The sequence below is a fragment of the Dama dama genome, chromosome 23 (assembly GCF_033118175.1).
Source record: "Dama dama isolate Ldn47 chromosome 23, ASM3311817v1, whole genome shotgun sequence".
Lineage (NCBI taxonomy): Eukaryota > Metazoa > Chordata > Mammalia > Artiodactyla > Cervidae > Dama > Dama dama.
Genome location: NC_083703.1, coordinates 27,793,044 through 27,812,104, shown reverse-complemented (window position 1 = coordinate 27,812,104; position 19,061 = coordinate 27,793,044).

Genomic DNA, 19,061 nt, shown 5'->3' with positions numbered 1-19,061 from the left:
AAGTTTAAACAAAAGAAGTAAACTATGTCCCAAGATCATGGAAGTCAGGTCATGAGCATATTTCTGGTGATTTCTGATTTTATAACAAAGAGAAGGTACTAGCTGAATTTGACCCCTGTGGCTGATCCAATCTGTCCTACCCTGTCTCCCCTCTTTCTCCCTCTTTACCCCTTTCTGACATCCTGTTGCTGGTAGGGTCACCACCCCATCTATACCTTACTTCTGCTTGCTCACCTTTCCAAACTTACGTCCTTCGTTTTCACTCATCTGACTCATTTAACACTCAAAAACATTTTACTGTTTTTTTCATTTCTAGACACTAGACACTGTTAAATATTTTCACATTAAATACATTGTCATTTTTCTGTCCTTTTCCTATTACTTCAGTTTTGCTAATATCATCAAATCATTCAGGCTAAAACTTGAATGTGTTTTTTCAGCCAGTCTCCTACCATTTGTAGATTATCAGGAGAGTTCTAGTGGCAATGTTTAACCCAAAGAGATGAATGTCTGGTGGTGGGAATGTCTAATCACGTGACAGCATGGGGATGGAATTATTTTGGAAGTGACAACAAATCATACGCAGAATGAGACCACGCACAGATGCAGGCAGGCAAACAACAGGCTGTGGAAAAGGCAAAGGTAATTAAAACAATTTCCAGGAGACGAAGGACTCTAAGTCACTAGGAAACAAGGTAGATGGTCAACAATTAGGCAAATCAAGGCAATGAGGAAAAAGTGATCAGAAAGAAAGCAATTTCATAACCACCATCAGCCTTGAAGGGTACCAACGCCCACTCCAGCAGAAGCAGCAGCAGCAAATCCAAAACCTACATCTCGGGGCTTGTAGTCCTGTTTCAATTTCAAGACACAACAGAGACTATATTCAACACCTTATAGTAACCTATAATGGAAAAGAATATGAAAAGGAACATACATATATACATATTTTACATATATATTATATACATATATGTGTGTATGTATATATAATGTAAACATATATATATACACTATATATGTGTGTATGTATGTATAACTGAATCACTTTGCTATACACTTGAAACTAACACAACATTGTAAATATACTATACTCCAATTTTAAAATAAATAAAGGGGAAAAAAACTCCAAGACACAGGAACACTTGAAACAGTTTCACTATTCATCCAAAAAAGTCCAAAAGAGCACAGTTAAAAGGAACCTTGGAGAACACCTAGGTTAAAAATCCCCATTTTACAGATGAGGAAACTGAGGCCTAGGCTGTCCATAGCTAGTTAATGCAGATCCGAGGCTACCACCACCTTCCATGCCTCTTGCTGCCTGGAGCTTCCAATTTCTCAAACCATACATAACATGTCACTCGAGGAAAGAGGAAACTTTATGATGCTTTGAATAAAAAATGCTATTTCTTTCGAGAAGAAAATCTAAACAAGAGGAAAAGGAGGTAGACTAGTCTTACTCCTCCTTATTAATTGATAAGAAGGATTCTTCTGAAAAATGCATATCATTTGTAACTCTCATCTTCCACTATGCTCTTTTTTTACCTCAGAGTAAAGAGGGTTTCAAATATTTAACAAATGAAGCTAATTATTCAAAAATAGCTAAATCTCTAACATAATGCCTAAGAGAGTAATTTTTTGAACATTTCTTTGTTTCCAATGTGAATCCCAAGAAGATAAAACAGCAGACAGGTTTAGAGAAAGAAAAAAAAAAAAAACACCCTACCTTTCTTTTCAGGTCTGCACTTGACTCAGGGAAGAAGTTAATTATTAAGCTAGTTTCATTTTTAAAAAGCAAATGTAATCATTCCTTCTTTATTCCAAATGTATGCTTTACCGAGGCGTGAGGATGTCATTTTATTTAAAGAACTGTTTGCTGGAGCTCAGAACTACCCCAGGGCCATGGGTTATTGATAAACCCATTTTCTTAATAATCATCACTTTACATTTTTAACGCTTCACAGGATTTCATTGTAGACTTCACAGAACAAGGGGCCAAGGTCCGAGTTGCCCAGAAAAAGTGACCTTATTCTGATGACTTAATTCTTGTATTTGAAACCCCTAAGTAAATTGAGGGCTTTCTCACAGAAAACACACAATTGAGGTTACTTGTAGCTATAAGGCCTGCAAAATGGTAAGGCTCATATGCTTATCTGCATACATTTACATGTACTTAAGGCACCTCCATTCAGAGTATAAAGGTTCACTTCATAGAGTTGAATATGGAGGCTATGACCCAGTGACAACACAAGGGCTTATTTAAAGAGTATTGGTCTTCGCATTCCTTTAATTTCTGATGACAGAAAGATCGGCTAAGGGCCTCTATCTCTAATACGCTTCACTAAAGCAGTATTGTGCTTTTTTCCCTCCTTCCTTTCTGATTATTGAGGGTTGGTTGGTTGGTTGGTTTTTGGCTTGTTTTTTGCTTTTTGTTGTGTGGGTGTTGGGGGTTTATTTGCACAGTGGGAGGGGAAAAAAAAACCTATGCCAGCTAACAGGAGGTGAGAAAAATGCACAGTGCACTACGGCAGGATACTCAGGAATCTCTCAAGTGTTTGAATAAACACATACCACACCAATTTAAAAAAAAGAGAGAGAGAGAGAGCTGGTTTAGCCAAAAGACAAACATAGTCTTTTGAGCCTGTCCAATGGGCAGGCATGTTCACGTCCATTTCCTGAAGCCTGGGCTGACAGGAACACTGCCTTTCAGCCTAATGGGCCCCAAGCTCCAGCCTTTGTCTGCTGATTAAGTGCTCTGTTCATTGACCAACCCACTAATTGCATGTTCCTTATAGTTAACCCTTCATTACTGTAAGAATTAATGAGACACAATTACAGCTTCCAGAAATCTCAGGCCTAGCCAACTGCAGGGCACTCCAAGTGAATTAGAACTCTCCAAGGGAAAAGAGGAAAACCAGTCAATTGTTCACAGGAAGCAGAATGTTTTTTTGTTGAAAAATTTTTGTATTTATTTGAAGTTGTTTCATAATTAGGCCCAGGAGGTGAAGGTGAGAGGAAGGAGAGAAAGGATGGATGAAGGACTTAAGAACTAGACTTTCACTAAGAAATCAGGGTAGATGCAAAGAAACGTGTATAATTCAGATGTAAGAAAAACTCGAAAAACAAAATGAATACAAAATGAATGCTGTGAACAGTACATAAAACCAATAACAAATTAGCTGTTTAAACAGAGCATGTATTACAGGGAAACACTTTGGGAGAACATCCTTGTCATCTCCCCACATGAAAGGCAATTTGCCCAAATTAAGCAAAATCCTGAGGTGTTTTAATTTTCTTCGACTCATAGAATTTGATGTTCATTAGAATCCATGGCTTCTTTGCCAAGATTTGTGGCAAATGGCCAAAGAAGGGATAGGTCTTTAACTACAGCGCAGGGAAAAAAGAATAACTTTCTCTCTACCAAATCTAGTCAAAGCAAAAAAAAAAAAAATTCTTTTTTTTGTTTTGAGTATGGAAATAATTCCAAGACACCTTAAATTGCAATTATTCCAAAACTCTTTGTAGGTTTTGCTGATCTCAGTTTTCTCTGCATATAGTAGTTCATTATAACATATTTCTATCATGATTAGTTTATCACCAGTCTGATAAGAAGTACCATTTTAATCCAGTTTTCCCTAAAAATAAGGGTATATTGCTCTTACATATATATATATATATATATATATATATGCACAAATAGGGGCTTCCCCAAGTGGCGCAGTGGTAAAGAATCTGCCTGCAGTGTAGGAAACCCTGATTCCATCCCTGGCTCAGGAAAATTCCCTGGAGAATGGGATGGAAACCCACTCCCGTATTCTTCCCTGGAGAATTCCATGGACAGAAGAGCCTGGCAGGCTACGGTCCTTGGGGATCACAAAGAGTCTGACACAACTGAGCGACTAAACAGCAACAGCATGCCCAAATACAGGATAGATGGAAAGACAGGATAAAGATGGAGACAAAGATGGAAGACGGAAAGATGACAGCCAACTAGACAGACGGATAGAAATAAGTGTCAAGTTCTCAGAATCAGACAGACTGAATCTTCTTCAAACCTCAACCGACTCTAAGAACTGTAGCTTGTATATCACTTTCTCTTTTTTTTCGGCCTTACTACTCAGCGGGCAGGATCTTAGTTCCCCATCAGGGACTGAACCCATGGCCCCTGCGGCAGGAGTGCAGAGTTTTAACCACTGGACCTCCAGGAAACTCTCCTCAATCTGCTATGGAGGGAGGAATGGGAAAAACAAAACAAAACTCCTCTTTTCAGATATAAATCTGAAGACATCACAGAAGTATCAACAAAAGTTCTCCAAAAAGTGTGTGAGAGAATAATTCAAGGTATGTGTGTGCCTTAGTCGCTCAGTTGTGTCTGACTCTTTGCAACCCCATGAACTGCAGTCTGCTAGGCTCCTCTGTCCATAGAATTCTCCAGGCAAGAATATTGGAGTGGCTTGCCATTCCGTTCTCCGGGGGATCTTCCCAACCCAGGGATCGAACCCAGGTCTCCTGCATAGCAGGCAGATTCTTTACTACTGAGCCACCAACTCAAGGTGTCACCCCAAACCTCTGGAGGGCCTTTCTCAAAACAGACAAGCCTTGGATGTGATAGAACATTGTGGAGACTTAAGTCTTCAGAGCAACAGAAAATCACAGGTATATATAGAAGTTAAATTTCTCAATATTTATCAAAAGGCAGAAGAAAAAAGTCTCTGTGTTTACCTTAAAAATCATGCTGCAGAAAGTAAAAGAAGGTATAGAGGAACAGACGCTCAGGTGCTCCTCCAACATATGAACCTCTGGCAAGGCGGTGGGTGAGGGGCACTGTATCTCTGCACAACCCATCTGTTCCATCAGGGTTGGGGCTCCTTCCTCCCTGTGGGTTCTCTCACCCTCCCTGCTTCTTAAATCTTATCCACACTTCAAGGCTGCCTCCCTGAAACACCTACCTCCCAACCCCATCCTCCCATCAAAAGAAACTATTCTCTCTTCTGACATCCCAAGGCACATACTGCTTGTACCAACTTGTACCAAACATTTGTCACTTAATCATATGCAGTCTCAACTTTTCTGCAAAGAGATGCCTGGGTCTCCGTCTAGACTGCAAATTCCTTAAAGAAAGGAGAGATAACTTCTCTCCCTCCCTCTTCTGTGGGCGCTTAGCGAGGTTTTGTGTACCTTGCTGGAGCTTAACAGATCTCTTAGGAATAAATGAATCTGTGAGCAAATGAGTCAGTACAGAAAAAAGCAATTGTAGTGAAAAAGTAGATAATAAGGAACAGGGATGGGGACTTTCCTGGTGGTCTACTGACTAAGACTCTGTGCTCCCAATGCAAGGGGCCTGGATTTGATCCTGGATCAGGGAACGAGATTCCACACGCCGCAACAGAGAGGTCTCATGCCACAACTAAAGATCTTATGTGGCACAACCAAGACCAAGCACAGTCAAACAAATATATAAATAAAAAAATTTTTAAAGGGATAATTTAACAGGATTTCCCTGGTGGCTCAGACGGTAAAGCGTCTGCCTACAATGTGAGAGTCCCGGGTTCGATCCCTGGGTTGGGAAGATCCCCTGGAGAAGGAAATGGCAACCCACTCCAGTACCCTTGCCTGGAGAATCCCATGGATGGAGGAGCCTCGTGGGCTACAGTCCATGGGGTTGCACAGAGTCGGACACGAGTAAACGACTTCACTTTTTCTTTTTAACAGATCAAGTGGTTTGAGAACAGATACATAGAGGCTTGGCTCAAAGTTGGACTGTAGACCAAGGGCAACACCCGAGGTCTTTCTTGGATCCCCTTTACAAATATGCTTTGGAGGGGGCCGCTAGCAGGGCCTTTGAATGATGTTGAGGGAGGAGAGAGGATTGCCTCTGGAGCTTTAGAAGCAGAAGGACATGTTAGAGGGACACCAAGAGCATGGGTTACCTGGGCAATCAGAATTGACGCAAGATGAGATGAAAGAACTGAAGTAGAGATTTAGAGCAAAGAGTTTGGATATTGATATGGAAGCAGACAGAGTGGCCAGCGCAAAATTCTAAGGAGAATGCTTATCTTAGTACCTAAATTAAGAACAAATGAGATAGAGGCAATGAAGGTAAGCCCACCTTATTTCTTAGGTATCCAGAGCTGGGGAGGAAGTTGATACTGTGAATACAAAGGGATTAGAGTTGCAAGTGACCTTGAATTTGAGTGCAGAGGAGGTAGAACTGGCTGCCTTAGCTCTTTGGAGCAAGGGAAGACAGATCCCCACATACAAAGCGATTTTTACCAGTGTCAGTGAACTTTGAAACAATTACAGCTGATGGTTTTCAGTCCTGGGACCATATTAAGAAACTAAGTACCAGCTAAGGAAGAGGATTGCCCATCTCAATTTTCTCTCAGAAGATTACTATGTCCATAATTGCTCCATCTGGACAGGAAAAATCATCTTCAACCAGAAACTTAAGAAATTTCGATAAAGAGAAAGAGAAACAAAATATAAATATCTCCAGTCAAACACATTGAACATTGCAGTCATTAGGGACAAGTAAATGAAGAAAGAGGATAAAGAATTTTGAAGAAAGAAGTGAAACAACCACAGAAAGCCAAAGGTTTTTTGTTTGTTTGTTTGTTTTTGGTTTTTTTGGTTTTTTGTTTGTTTGTATTATATAGATGGTCAAACTAAATTTTCGCTTTACATCCAGATGTTTAGCAAATTGTCAATACTATCAGAATGAAGATTTCATAACTTTGGGGATGATATGTTGGTATCATGTAAATTATCAGATAAATTAAGTTTTATCAAGTTATGGTTCTCAATTAGATTCACCAGCTACAGGTATATACAAAATAGTGTCAACCAAAACCAGAATAAGACCAATTACATCACTCTGTCTAGTTAATTTAAGAAGTCTGAACTTCCCTTGTGGTCTAGTGGTTAAGAATCCATCTGCCAATGTAGGAGACACAAATTCAGTCCCTGGTCCAGGGAGATCCCTCACGCCATAGGGCAGCTAAGCCCACAGCAAGAGAAGGCACCTCAGTAAGAAAGAAGCCCGCCTACCACAACTAGATTGTAGACCCCGCTCACGCAGTTAGAGAAAGCCTTGGCAGCAACAAAGACCCAGCACAGTCAAAAAATAAATAGCAAATTAACAAAGAAGAGGTCAGCAAGCTTTACTTCTTTAAATTTTTATTTCAGAAAAAAACAAGTTAACTATAAAATCATATTTAAATTAACAAGTCAGCAAAGTATCCAACTAACTAGAAATTGCATTTATTAAAACATTATTTTAATTACAAACAAGTATATCAAAAAAGCTCCACCACACTAATAGCAATCTTACATGTTATATACATAGGCTTCAAAAACAATAGGAAATTTTTTTCCATTACACTGATTTTAGAAGATGGACAATAGCCAGGACTGACTAACAAACTGGTAAACAGAAGTTTAAATTGGTCTAAGGCTTCTAGAGGGTACTTTGTCACTAGCTGTTAAAATTGAAAACAGGCACAATTCTACTTAAAGAATTTTTCCTAAGGAAATACTCTTATGCCTGCACAAAGATATTCTTTTCAGCATTGTTTCTAAGGGTGAAAAAATTAGAGGCAGCACAATTATTCAATAATAGGCAATTGCTAAATTAAGCAAAATAATATGCGTATTTTTTCATGAGTTTATTAATGTATATAGGCCAACCAAAACTGTACCAAATATCATTAGTGAGTCAGCGCCAGAATGTATTTATGATATATCAATGTATGTCAGTAATGATTATAACTATAGTAACTATTGCAACATACATGAGAAAGTCTGGGAGTATATACAAAAATCAGTAGGCATAGAAAAGATCACTAGTGTTGTTAATTTCCAGGCTACATAATTTTGTTCTCTTTTGATTTTTTTTTAATAATAAGCATATACTGTTTGTGTAATCAGGAAAAACCTAAACCATAAAGAGTTAGTGCTTGGACTCTTTTGAAGTTGCTTCCAGTCAAGGTCAGCAATTCTACTCCTAGGAAACGTGAATTTTTCCTTCCTGGATGGCATACTAAACAGCCATACAAGGAATGCACACAAACTACTCAGGCAACTTCTCAGCCCCTCCAGGTTTTAAACAGCTCATTTCCACATCTACCATTAATCAATTCCATCACACTTTACATTAAAAAAAAAAAAAGCTCCAGAAGAGATTTGTAGCTGCACTAAAAGAAAATGGAAGCAATCTTAGAATTTTTAAATTAACATCATTCTTGGAGTAACTTAGACTCTTTTAGGTAACATACTCCCTGGATGTTAAGGTATTTCAGTGGCACACATCTATTTTTACACTTTTTAAAATTTGTAGTAAACCCATTTCATTTGTGAAATTAAGTATACATTTGGAGGCTCAGTGGTAAACAATCTGCCTGTCAATGCAGGAGATGCAAGAGACTCTGATTCGACCCCTGGATGGGGAAGATCCCCCGGAGGAGGAAACAGCAACCCACTCCAGTATTCTTGCCTGAAAAATTCTATGGACAGAGGAGCCTGGTGGGTACAGTGCATGGGGTTGCAAAGAGTTGGACACAGTTGAGTGAGCACACACACATACATTTGTTCTCTAAAAAGTATACATATGTGTTGCCTAAAAAGAGTCTTAAGTTACTTCAAGAGTGATGTTAATTTAAAAATGGGACTTCCCTGGTTGCTCACTCAGTAAAGAATCAAGACAGGGTGGTACTGGCCAAAAATAGACAAATAGGTCAGTGGAACAGAATAGAGAGCTCAGAAGTAGATTCATATAAATATAGTCAACTGATCTCTGGCAAAGGAGCAAAGGAAATACAGTGGAGAAAATTGGACATTCACCTACCAAAAAATTAATCTGGACACAGACTTATTACACCTTCACAAAAATTAACCTAAATGGATAATACACCTAAATGCAAAGCTATAAAGCCTCTAGAAGAAAACATAGGAGAAAATACAAGTGACCTAGTGTACGGGTTTAGATACAGTTCCTATGGTACATTCAAATGAATGGAAAACTTAACACTCACTAAAAACCTGTACATAAACTGCAACCTACTGAATAGAAATTTATTGCAGCCTTACACATAATTAACAAAACTTGAAAGTGACCAAGATGTCCCTCAGTAAATGAATGGATATGCATAAACTGTGGTGCATGTGTGTGTGTGTGTGTGTGTGTGTGTGTGTGTGTGTGCTAAATCACTTCAGTCATGTCCAACTCTTTGTGACCCCAAGGACTATAGCCCACTAGGCTCCTCTGTTCATTGGATTCTCCAGGCAAGAATACTGGAGTGGGTTGCCATGCCCTCCTCCAGGGGATCTTCCTGGCCCAGGGATCAACCCCATGTCTCCTGTGGCTCCTGCATTACCGGCAGGTTCTTTACCACTAAGTCACCAGGGAAGCCCAAAATGATGGGTACATTTGTCCAAAACCATAGAACATACAATACCAAGAGTATACTGTACTCTTGTGGATCCTGGGTGATCATAATGTCACAATATATGTTCATCCGTTACAAGAAATGTCCCATCTGATGGGGGGACGTTGATAATGGTGGAGGTTGTGCATGTGTGGAGAACATTGGAAACCTCTGTACCTTCTATTCAATTTTCCTGTGAATCTAAAACCAGTGTAAAATATAAAATATTAAACAATAAATAAAGTTCATTAATTTCTAGAAATTAAATCATAAATAATCTAGAACAGGGGTCCCCAACCTCCAGGCCACAGACCAGTACCTGCTGTCAGATCAGTGGCGGCATTAGATTAGAAATAAAGGGCACAATAAATGTAAAGCACTTGAATCATCTGGAAATCATCCTCACCCCCAACCCAGTGTGTGGAAAAATTGTCTTCCACGAAACCGGTCCCTGGTGCCAAAAAGGTTAGGGACTGCCGATCTAGAAAATGCCAAAGTTCACTGTGTCATGCTCAAGCTCAAAGCGAGATCTCAATCCGAGTAATCCTTGTAACATGATTGGAATTTGTCTAGATTCATGATATTGCTGTCAATTCAAATTATTATATTTAAGATACTAAAAATACTGACTCTTATTCATGTGTCATGAGTAAGAATGTGAAGACAGCCTGGTTCACGAGACCTTCAGTTTGTGAGAGCCTGGGAACCCTAAAGATGGGTGAGACCCAGTCCCCTCACAATGAGGTGTTTAGACAACGCTCTGTCACCTATTTCAAAGCTAAAGTAGAACTATTGATTACAAACAAGGATGCCCCTCAGCTTTGTTGTTCACCCAGGGATTTGCTTTACAAAGCACAGCCGTCGTTGTTGCTGCTGCTGCTGCTGAGGAGACAGGATTTTAAAATCACGGAGTAATCTACAGCTGGACCTTGGTCTGTCTCAGGGCGGGGTCCCCTTGACTCTTTGTGGACAGGCATAAGCGTAGTTCACAGCTTCCACATCCCTCACTCTCTATGTCTACACATGAAGGGAACAGCTGCTACCTTAATAGCAAAATTGAAAGCCACCTCCTATTTTTAATGTGTTATTGCAGTCAAATGTGGTTTGGGTCCAACTTATTGTCCTAATTGCCTAATTTTTCACACCAAAGACTGATGTTTTTGTAAACATACACAACCATAGCATAGACAGTCCACAGATAGTGCTATTTTTGCAGTGGCAGTATTAACAAAGTTCAAAGTAAAGCATTTATTTCACACCACTGTTGTTGTTTAGTCATTAAGTTGTGTCCCACTCTTTTGGGAACCCTTGGACTATAGCCCGCCAGGCTCTTCTCATGGGATTTCCCAGGCAAGAATGCTGGAGTGGGTAGCCATTCCCTTCTCCAGGGGATATTTCTGATCCAGGGATGAAATCAGGTCTCCTGCTTTGCAGGCAGATTCTGTACCGTCTGAGCCACTAGAGACCAAGACTAAAGCAAAAAACATTTTAATTTAATCCATAATATAGAACTGTCATCTTCAAGCAATGATTCATGCCAAAAATTGATAATCTATCCAGGAGAGAAAAATGGAATCCCAGAAAGAATTCATCTATTCTATAAAGTATTAACTTAATGGATAGCATATCCTATTTTAAGACCTTCCTGCTTACTGCAGTCAAAGGTTGTTCAAGCCGTGTTAGTATAGCACAGGGAACTCTATTCAATACTCTGTAATAGCCTACATCGGAAAAGAATCTTTAAAAGAGTGGATATATGTTTATGTATAACTGCCACTCTGCTGTACATGCAAAACTAACACAGCACTGTAAACCTATATTCCAATAAAATTATTTCTTAAAAATGAATGCAAAATAAAAACATTTTCAGGCAAAAAGATACATCTATTCTATTTTTAGCCAGTGTAGAAACTCACCACCATTATTTAACTTTATTGGTGAAATACATCAATTCCTTTTAGGGAAAAGTGATACTCTGTAAGGCTTAGACTAAGGGCAATTTATGTACATTTTCTTTCTAAGCTAATGGTAATGTGTATATAATTCTAATGCTTAAAAGTTTAGGTCTACTTTAAACATCTATACTTTAAACACTGTAGTGTCAGGATTAAGGGAGGAAATTGCATTCCGTTTATATTATATGTATTTGTTCAGCACCAACAAAATGCCAGGTGCTGTGCTAAGAAGCGGGAAGAATAAGAGCCACTATCTAAATAGGGTTCCTGATTCAAATGCTTTATTTCCTAAACCTGAGATCTTGCAGAAATGGTGATCAGCACAAAAACTTTTTTTCAGCCATTTTTTTTTTTCAACAAAACTCCCTCTTATCTAAGAGAAGTCACATGCATTAAAGGAAATAAAGCATGCTAGCATTTTCCAGTAGGTGATTTTGATAAAAAATTTCAGCATCAATGAATTCTGCAACCCTTAGGAAACTCCTCTAACATATGAGATGACTTTGTTGATGCGCTACTTTCTAAAAAAAATTTTTTAATTGGAGGATAATTGCTTTACAATGTTATGTTGGTTTCTCCTGTACAATGACATGAATCAGCTATAAGTACATGTATGTTCCCTCCCTCTTGAGCCTCCCTCGCACCCCCATCCCACCCCTCTAGGTCATCACAGAGCACTGAGCTGAGCCCCCTGTTTTGTTCACCAGCTCCCACTAGCTAGCTATTTTACACATGGCAATGTATACATGTGTTGACACACTATTAATAACACTTCACCTTGGACTTGCTTTCACGTTAGCAATGAGGTCCTACACTGACCACACTTTTCCAGCTGTTTCGCTCTGAATAAAGCTTCTACTTACAAAATGGTTGGTGGCTTTTAGGAACGTCTGTGGTGGTCATTTCCTCCCCACAAAGTTATTCATCAAAGATGGGTTAGAACCGTGACCTAGGAATCATTACCCCTTAGGCCAAGTAAGACTGTTGCAGACAGTGATTCTCTCACTTCCGGGTAAATTGTTTCTTCCTTGGGTCCAAGTAGGGGATGAAAACATGAGTTTGAAATAAATCTGTCTCTTTCTCCTTCTTCTAGGGGAGTTCTCAGCTCCTCTCTCTGTTTACGTTTCTGCCCTTTGAAAAAGAAAACATTTAGAATGAAGGGAATGTAACTGTAAGTTTTTTTTAATAGATTTAAGTAATTAAATTTCCAGACAGTCCATGTCTCAATTAGAAATATTTTCTGAAAACTATCTCTTTTTTTTAATAGAGGTTTAGTTAATGTACAATATTACATATTTTAGGTATATGATAAGAGTGATTCACAATTTTTAAATGTTATATCTCATTTATAATCACTATAATATATTGGTTTTATTTCCTTGTTGTACAATAGATCCTTGTAACTTATTTATTTTATACATAGTAACTTGAATCTCTTAATCTCCTACCCCTATCTTAGGTCTTCCCTCTTCCCTCTCCCCACTGGTAACCGCTATTTTGTTCTCTGTACCTGAGAACACAACCTCTTTGTATATACAAGGAGAAGATGAAATTTAAGGGAACTGAATAATGCCAGGAAAGACAAAATAAAGTTGTTCCTGTATAGCTACTACATGCCAGGCGTATGTCCACAGTCACTATATTATTTAATCCCTTTATAAATCTACACAACTTGCTTTCCATTTTACAGGGTTGTTTTTTCTAATAGAGGCAGAATGGAGATACAATACTGAATAAGCTTTAAGTCACGCAGGAAATATTGGAAATATTGGAGCTGAGATTCAAACCCACATCTTTTGAGTCAAAGTCTAGTCATCAGTCTATTTTATCAAATTGCTGAAACTCAGAGAAAAACAATCTGTGAGACAATGAAATAGCATCTTTAATATACTTAAAGAAAATATTGTCAACATATAATTATATGTTTAGTGAAAATGTCCTTCAATATCCACGTGGAAAACCCAGAAAACACCCTTCAAATTTCCTAAATTTCTGTCAACAACCCCCTCCTATAACCACACTCTGATCTCAGTCCCCCATAACTCAATCATTTCTAGAATTTTAACTTTCAATAAATCACTCTACCCACAGCAGTCTTTTTTTAATGTGCTCATTTCCTTATTCTTATTACACTTGCCTCTGTACCGATTCCTTTGATTTTAAGTATTCTGAAGATATTTCTATCATAAATTAAAAAAAAAAAAAAAAAGCACAGCTGATCCTACATTACCTTCTGGCTGCAACCCCTTCTTACCATTTATAGAGCCAAGTTCTTCAAAGGGACATCTGCATGTATGCACTGATCTCCTGCAACTTATCTGTCCAACCCACAACAACGTGATATTTCTCACAAACCATTAACGTACCCTGGCTCCGATCACTGATGGCATGCTGTCAAACTGAATTGATACTTTCCAGAATCACCCTAACCTTTCAACAGCATTTAACCCCATTGACCACTCTTTCCTTGGCAAGTTCACCTCCTTTGGCTGTTTTTTCTGGCTCTCTTCCTGTATCTCCGATCAATCTTTTTCAGTTTCCTTTATAATATTTACTTTCCCTTATGCCTTCTTTTTCTAGACCCACAATATTTAGAAAAAGTATTGTGGGTCTAGAAATGTGATGCCTGCTCTAAGACTCTAGGATTTTTACAGGGTTGATAATAAAAGATCATGCATCATTTACACATGAGTGTCTGAAAATAGTAACAACAACAACGTTTGTTGTTGTTTAGTCCCTAAGTCATGTCCAACTCTTGTGACCCCCATGGACTGTGGGGTCCATATCCATCAGGCTCCTCTGTCCATGGAATTTCTCAGGCAAGAATACTGAAGTGGGTTGCCATTTCCTCCTCCAGGGGATCTTTCCAACACAGGGACTGAAAATGATGTTACTGTAGGAAAATTAAAACAACTGCTTCTGCTGCAGTGAATAGCAGTGATTAGGTAAATTACAGGGCATAATGAATTAACTAACTTTGAAAATGATCATTCTCTAAATTTTGAGAAAGAAGAGAACCTAAAAAAGCTATTTTAACATTTTTAATCTTTCAGAAGCTAGTAATATAATAATAAAGAAAGTTCTAGTTTCTATTTAAATTTAAGACATCTTTGTTTTCTATTGCCATTTAGATACTATTACTCAATTGCTATGTTTTAGGGCACCATGAGAATAACAGTGAAACTCTTTCAAATGCATTTTTTGTTCGTTGTTGTACCAACTTATCTTAAAGTAATAGTCTCCACATCCATGGCTATCTATAAAGAAATTCAAAGCATCCATTTTATTCTATGTAATTTTAAATTGTTATATAATATTTTAATTCTTAATTGATATCTTTAGCTCAGAAAATAACATAAATCTTAGGTTAGGAATTTTATTCTGAATTTTTAAGTATTTCATTTATGATTATTTGTTTTATTGAATCATCTTTTGTTCATACTTTTAATACTGCAAAATGTCTGAGGCCACATTCTTTTGAAGAGTTTTGTTTCTGTCTTTTACATAAGTGTTTATTATTGTTTTTCTTTTTCCTTACTTTTCTCTCTCTCATGATGGAGTGTCATAGCTTTTTTTTTTTTTCATTTTGCATGGGGGCAAATTCTGCCCAGAGCTTTGGTTTCCATCTCAATCCACTACCATTTTATCTAGATATAAGATGTCTTTTTTTTAGGTTAAATCTGATATCTTCTTTCTATCCTCTTTTATGTTGTTTAATTTGAAGAAAGATTGAAGGCAGAGGAGAAGGGAACAATGGCATTACTGACTCTACCAACATGAGTTTGGGCAAGCTCCAGGAGTTGGTGATGGACAGGGAAGTCTAGCGTGCTGCAGTCCACAGGGTCGCAAAGAGTTGGACACGACTAAGTGACTGAACTGAACTGAATTGAATTTGAAGAAAAAACAGAATTTATTTCGTGCTGAATGGAAATCTTGGTGGAAACCTAAGTTTATCTTCTTTTTTCTGTTTGTTTCAAGAAAATCCCACTACACATTCAGTACTGAAGGCAGTAGAATGAATTTGTATTCAACTCTCTATTCTCCCATTCAGTATAATACTCTAAAAGACAACAACCCCCCCAAAAAAATTTTTTTTAAATAAATAAAATAAAAGACAACAGCCCTGGGACTTCCCTGACAGTCCAGTGGTTAGGACTTTGCCTTCCAGTGCAGAGGATTTGGGTTCACTCCCTGGTCAGAGAGCTAAGAACCCACATGCCTAACAACAAAAACCACCACAGTATTGTAATTATCCTCCAATTAAAATAAATATTTAAAAAAAAAAATACATAAAACAGAAGCAATATTGTAACAAATTCAACCATTTTAAAAAACAAATACAAAATCTTAAAAAATAAAAAGTTAGCAATCCCGTGAAATTATTTTGTAGCTCTTATGAAGTCTAGGTAAGGAGTATGTAGAATTTTCCATAGGTCTGTTAGATTTTTTAATAATTTTATCTATTTTTTACTTATTTTTATTTTTACTTATTACTTATTTTTACTAATTTTATCTATTTATTTACCCAGCAGGGCTGGGTCTTTGTTGCTGTGTGGGCTTTTCTCTAGTTGCAGAGAGCAGGGGGCTACTCGCTAGCTGTGGTGTGGACTTCTCATGTGGTAGCTTCCCTCGTTGTGGAGCACAGGCTCTAGAATGCATGGCAGTAGTTGTAATGTTTGGGCTCACTTGCTCTGTGGCATGTGGGATCTACCCAGATCAGGGATAGAACCCGTGTCTCCTGCATTGACAGGCAGATTCTTTACCACTGAGTCACCAAGGAAGCCCCATTTCTTAGATTTTTATTGAAACTATCTGCTATTGAACCCAATCTTTTTTTCTTTGGGGAGGGGCTGAACGTATATAATTTTTACCACTTATTTTATACTGTGTCAGATAGTGTTTTATGCCCTGCCATCCTCATCCATATCTTGTGTCTTCCCTTCTGCTTTCCCTGAAGTTTAATGGCATGAAATTAAATGCATTTCCTTATTTAATTGCTCTAAGCAAAATTCTGACAGTTCCATACACCCATCCCATCTTTTAATCACATCACTTGGCAGTGACGAAAATTGAGCATGTAATGAGATTTTAGGGTGCCATCTTTCTCTAGAAGTCCCTCATCCATATATATGGAAATCCATATTGTATTGCTAATTTTGAGATGAACTACTAAAAAGGTATTGCATATATGTTTCCTGAAGAGAGTTACAGATTACATAATATAGGATGAATAATGAATATTATAGCTTGAGAGAAAATAAAATAGAAAAATAAGATTGAGATTCTTTTAAAAGAAGGATTTATTGATCATGGGCTAACTTCTGGACTTATAGTGATAAACTCAACACAAAGTTAGGTTAATTTTACTTTTACACAAATAGTTTAATTAAAGGAAAATAAATCATGTGTACCATTTGAAAACATGCTTCAGAATGATTATTCATATGTGCTTATTAGCAAAAGGATGGGGGTGACTTCAGACATGTAATGCATAGGCTTTGTCATCCAAATGAAGATGGCTACACTAAACAACAAATTTTCAATGTGGATGAAACACTTTTTATTGGAAGACGATGTCATCTAGGACTTTCACAGGTTGAGAAGAGAAGTCAATGCCTGGTTTCAAAGCTTCAAAGGACAGGGTGACTCTTACTGGGGGCAAATGCAGCTGGTGACTTGAAGTTGAAGGCAATGCTTACTAACTATTCCAAAATTCCTAGGGCCCTTGAGAATTATACTAAATCTCCTCTGCTGTACTATATAAGGGGAACAACAAAGCCTGAATGACAGCATGTCAGTTTACAACATGGTGTACTGAATGTTTTAAGCCCACTGTTGAGACCTAAAAAAAAAAAAGATTCCTTTCAAAATATTATTTTTCATTGACAACATGCCTGGTCACTCAAGAGCTCTGAAGGAGACATACAATGAGATCAATATTGTTTTCATGCCTGCTGTTACAATATCCATCCTGCAGACCATGGATCAAGGAGTAATTTCTATTTTCAAGTCTTATTAATTAAAAAATACATTTCCTAAGACTATAGGTTTCAGAGATAGTGATTCTTCCAATGGATCTGGGCAAAGGAAACCCTTTGGAAAGGATTCACCCTTCTAGATGACATTAAGAACATTCATGATTCATGGGAGGAGGTCAAAATATCAATATTAACAGGAGTTTGGAAGAAGTTTCCAACCCTCATGGATGATATTGAGGGGATCAAATCTTCAGTGGGAGAAGTAACTACAGATGTGATGGAAACAGCAAGAGAACAGAATTAGCAGTGGAGCCTGAAGATATGATTGAATTGCTGCAATCTCATGGTAAAATTTTAATGGATGAGGAATTGCTTCAAATGGATGAGTAAAGAAAATGGTTTCTTGAGATGGAATCTATTCCTGGTGAAGATGCTGCGATGATGATTGAAATGACAGCAAAGAATTTAGACTATGACATAAGCCTCATTAATAAAGCAGTGGCAGGCTTTGAGAGGATTTTGAAAGTTCTACTGTGGGTAAGAGGCTTCTCCGATGGCTCAGTGGGTAAAGAATCTGCTTGCAATGCAGGAGACAGAGGAGATTCGGGTTCTGAGTCAGGAAGATCCCCTGGAGAAGAAACAACAACCCACTCCAGTATTCTTGCCTGGAAAATCCCATGGACAGAAGAGACTGGTTGTCCAAAGGGTCACAAAGAATTGAACACAACTGAGCAACTAAGTACCCACTGTGGGTTAAATGCTATCAACCAGCACTGCATGCTACAGAGAAATCATTCATGAAAGGAAGAGGCAATCAATGTAGCATTCTTCACTGTTGTGTTAGTAATTGCACCTCAGCCTTCAGCAACCACCACGCTGATCAGTTAGCAGCCATCAACACTGAGGCAAGACCCACCGCCAGCAAAAAGATGAGAACTCGCTGAAGCCTCAGATGATTGTTAGCATTTTTTAGCAATAAAGTATTTTTAATTAATGTGAGTACATTTTTACAAATAATTTTACTTATTTACTTATTTTTGGCTCTGCTGGGTCTTCATTGCTGCACGGGCTTTTCTCTAGTTGCATGTGGAGGCGGGGGAGGGGGCGCCTACTCTCTAGTTGCAGTGTGTGGGCTTCTCATTGCAGTAACTTTTCTTGTAGAGCAGAGGCTCTGGGATGCATGGGTTTCAGTAGCTATGGCACGCGGGCTTAATAGTTGTGGCTTCTGGACTCTAGAGCATAGGCTCAATAGTTGTGGTACATGGGCTCAGTTACTCTGTGGTATGTGGGATGTTCCCAGATCAAGGATCAAACCCATGTTTCCTGCGTTGGCAGGCAGATTCTTTACCACTGAGCCACCAGGGAAGACCCAAGGTGAGTACATTTTTTAAGATATGATGCTCTTGCACACTTAACAGACGATAATGTAGTGTAAACATGACTTTTATATACACTGGGAAATCAAAAAGCCGATGTGACTCCCTTTATTGAGACCTTTGCTTTATTGCGGTAGTCTGAAGGCAAACCTGCAGCATCTCCAAGGTCTGCCTGTAGAATCACCGTCCACCATCTCCCTGAGACTGTGCCTGGTCACCAGCGCACTTCTGCTTCTGGGCTTTGTGTACACTGTCACTCATCCTGATTGCTCCTACTACGTATCATACTCGACATCACCTATTCTCCTTAAGAAGAGACCCAAACGGATC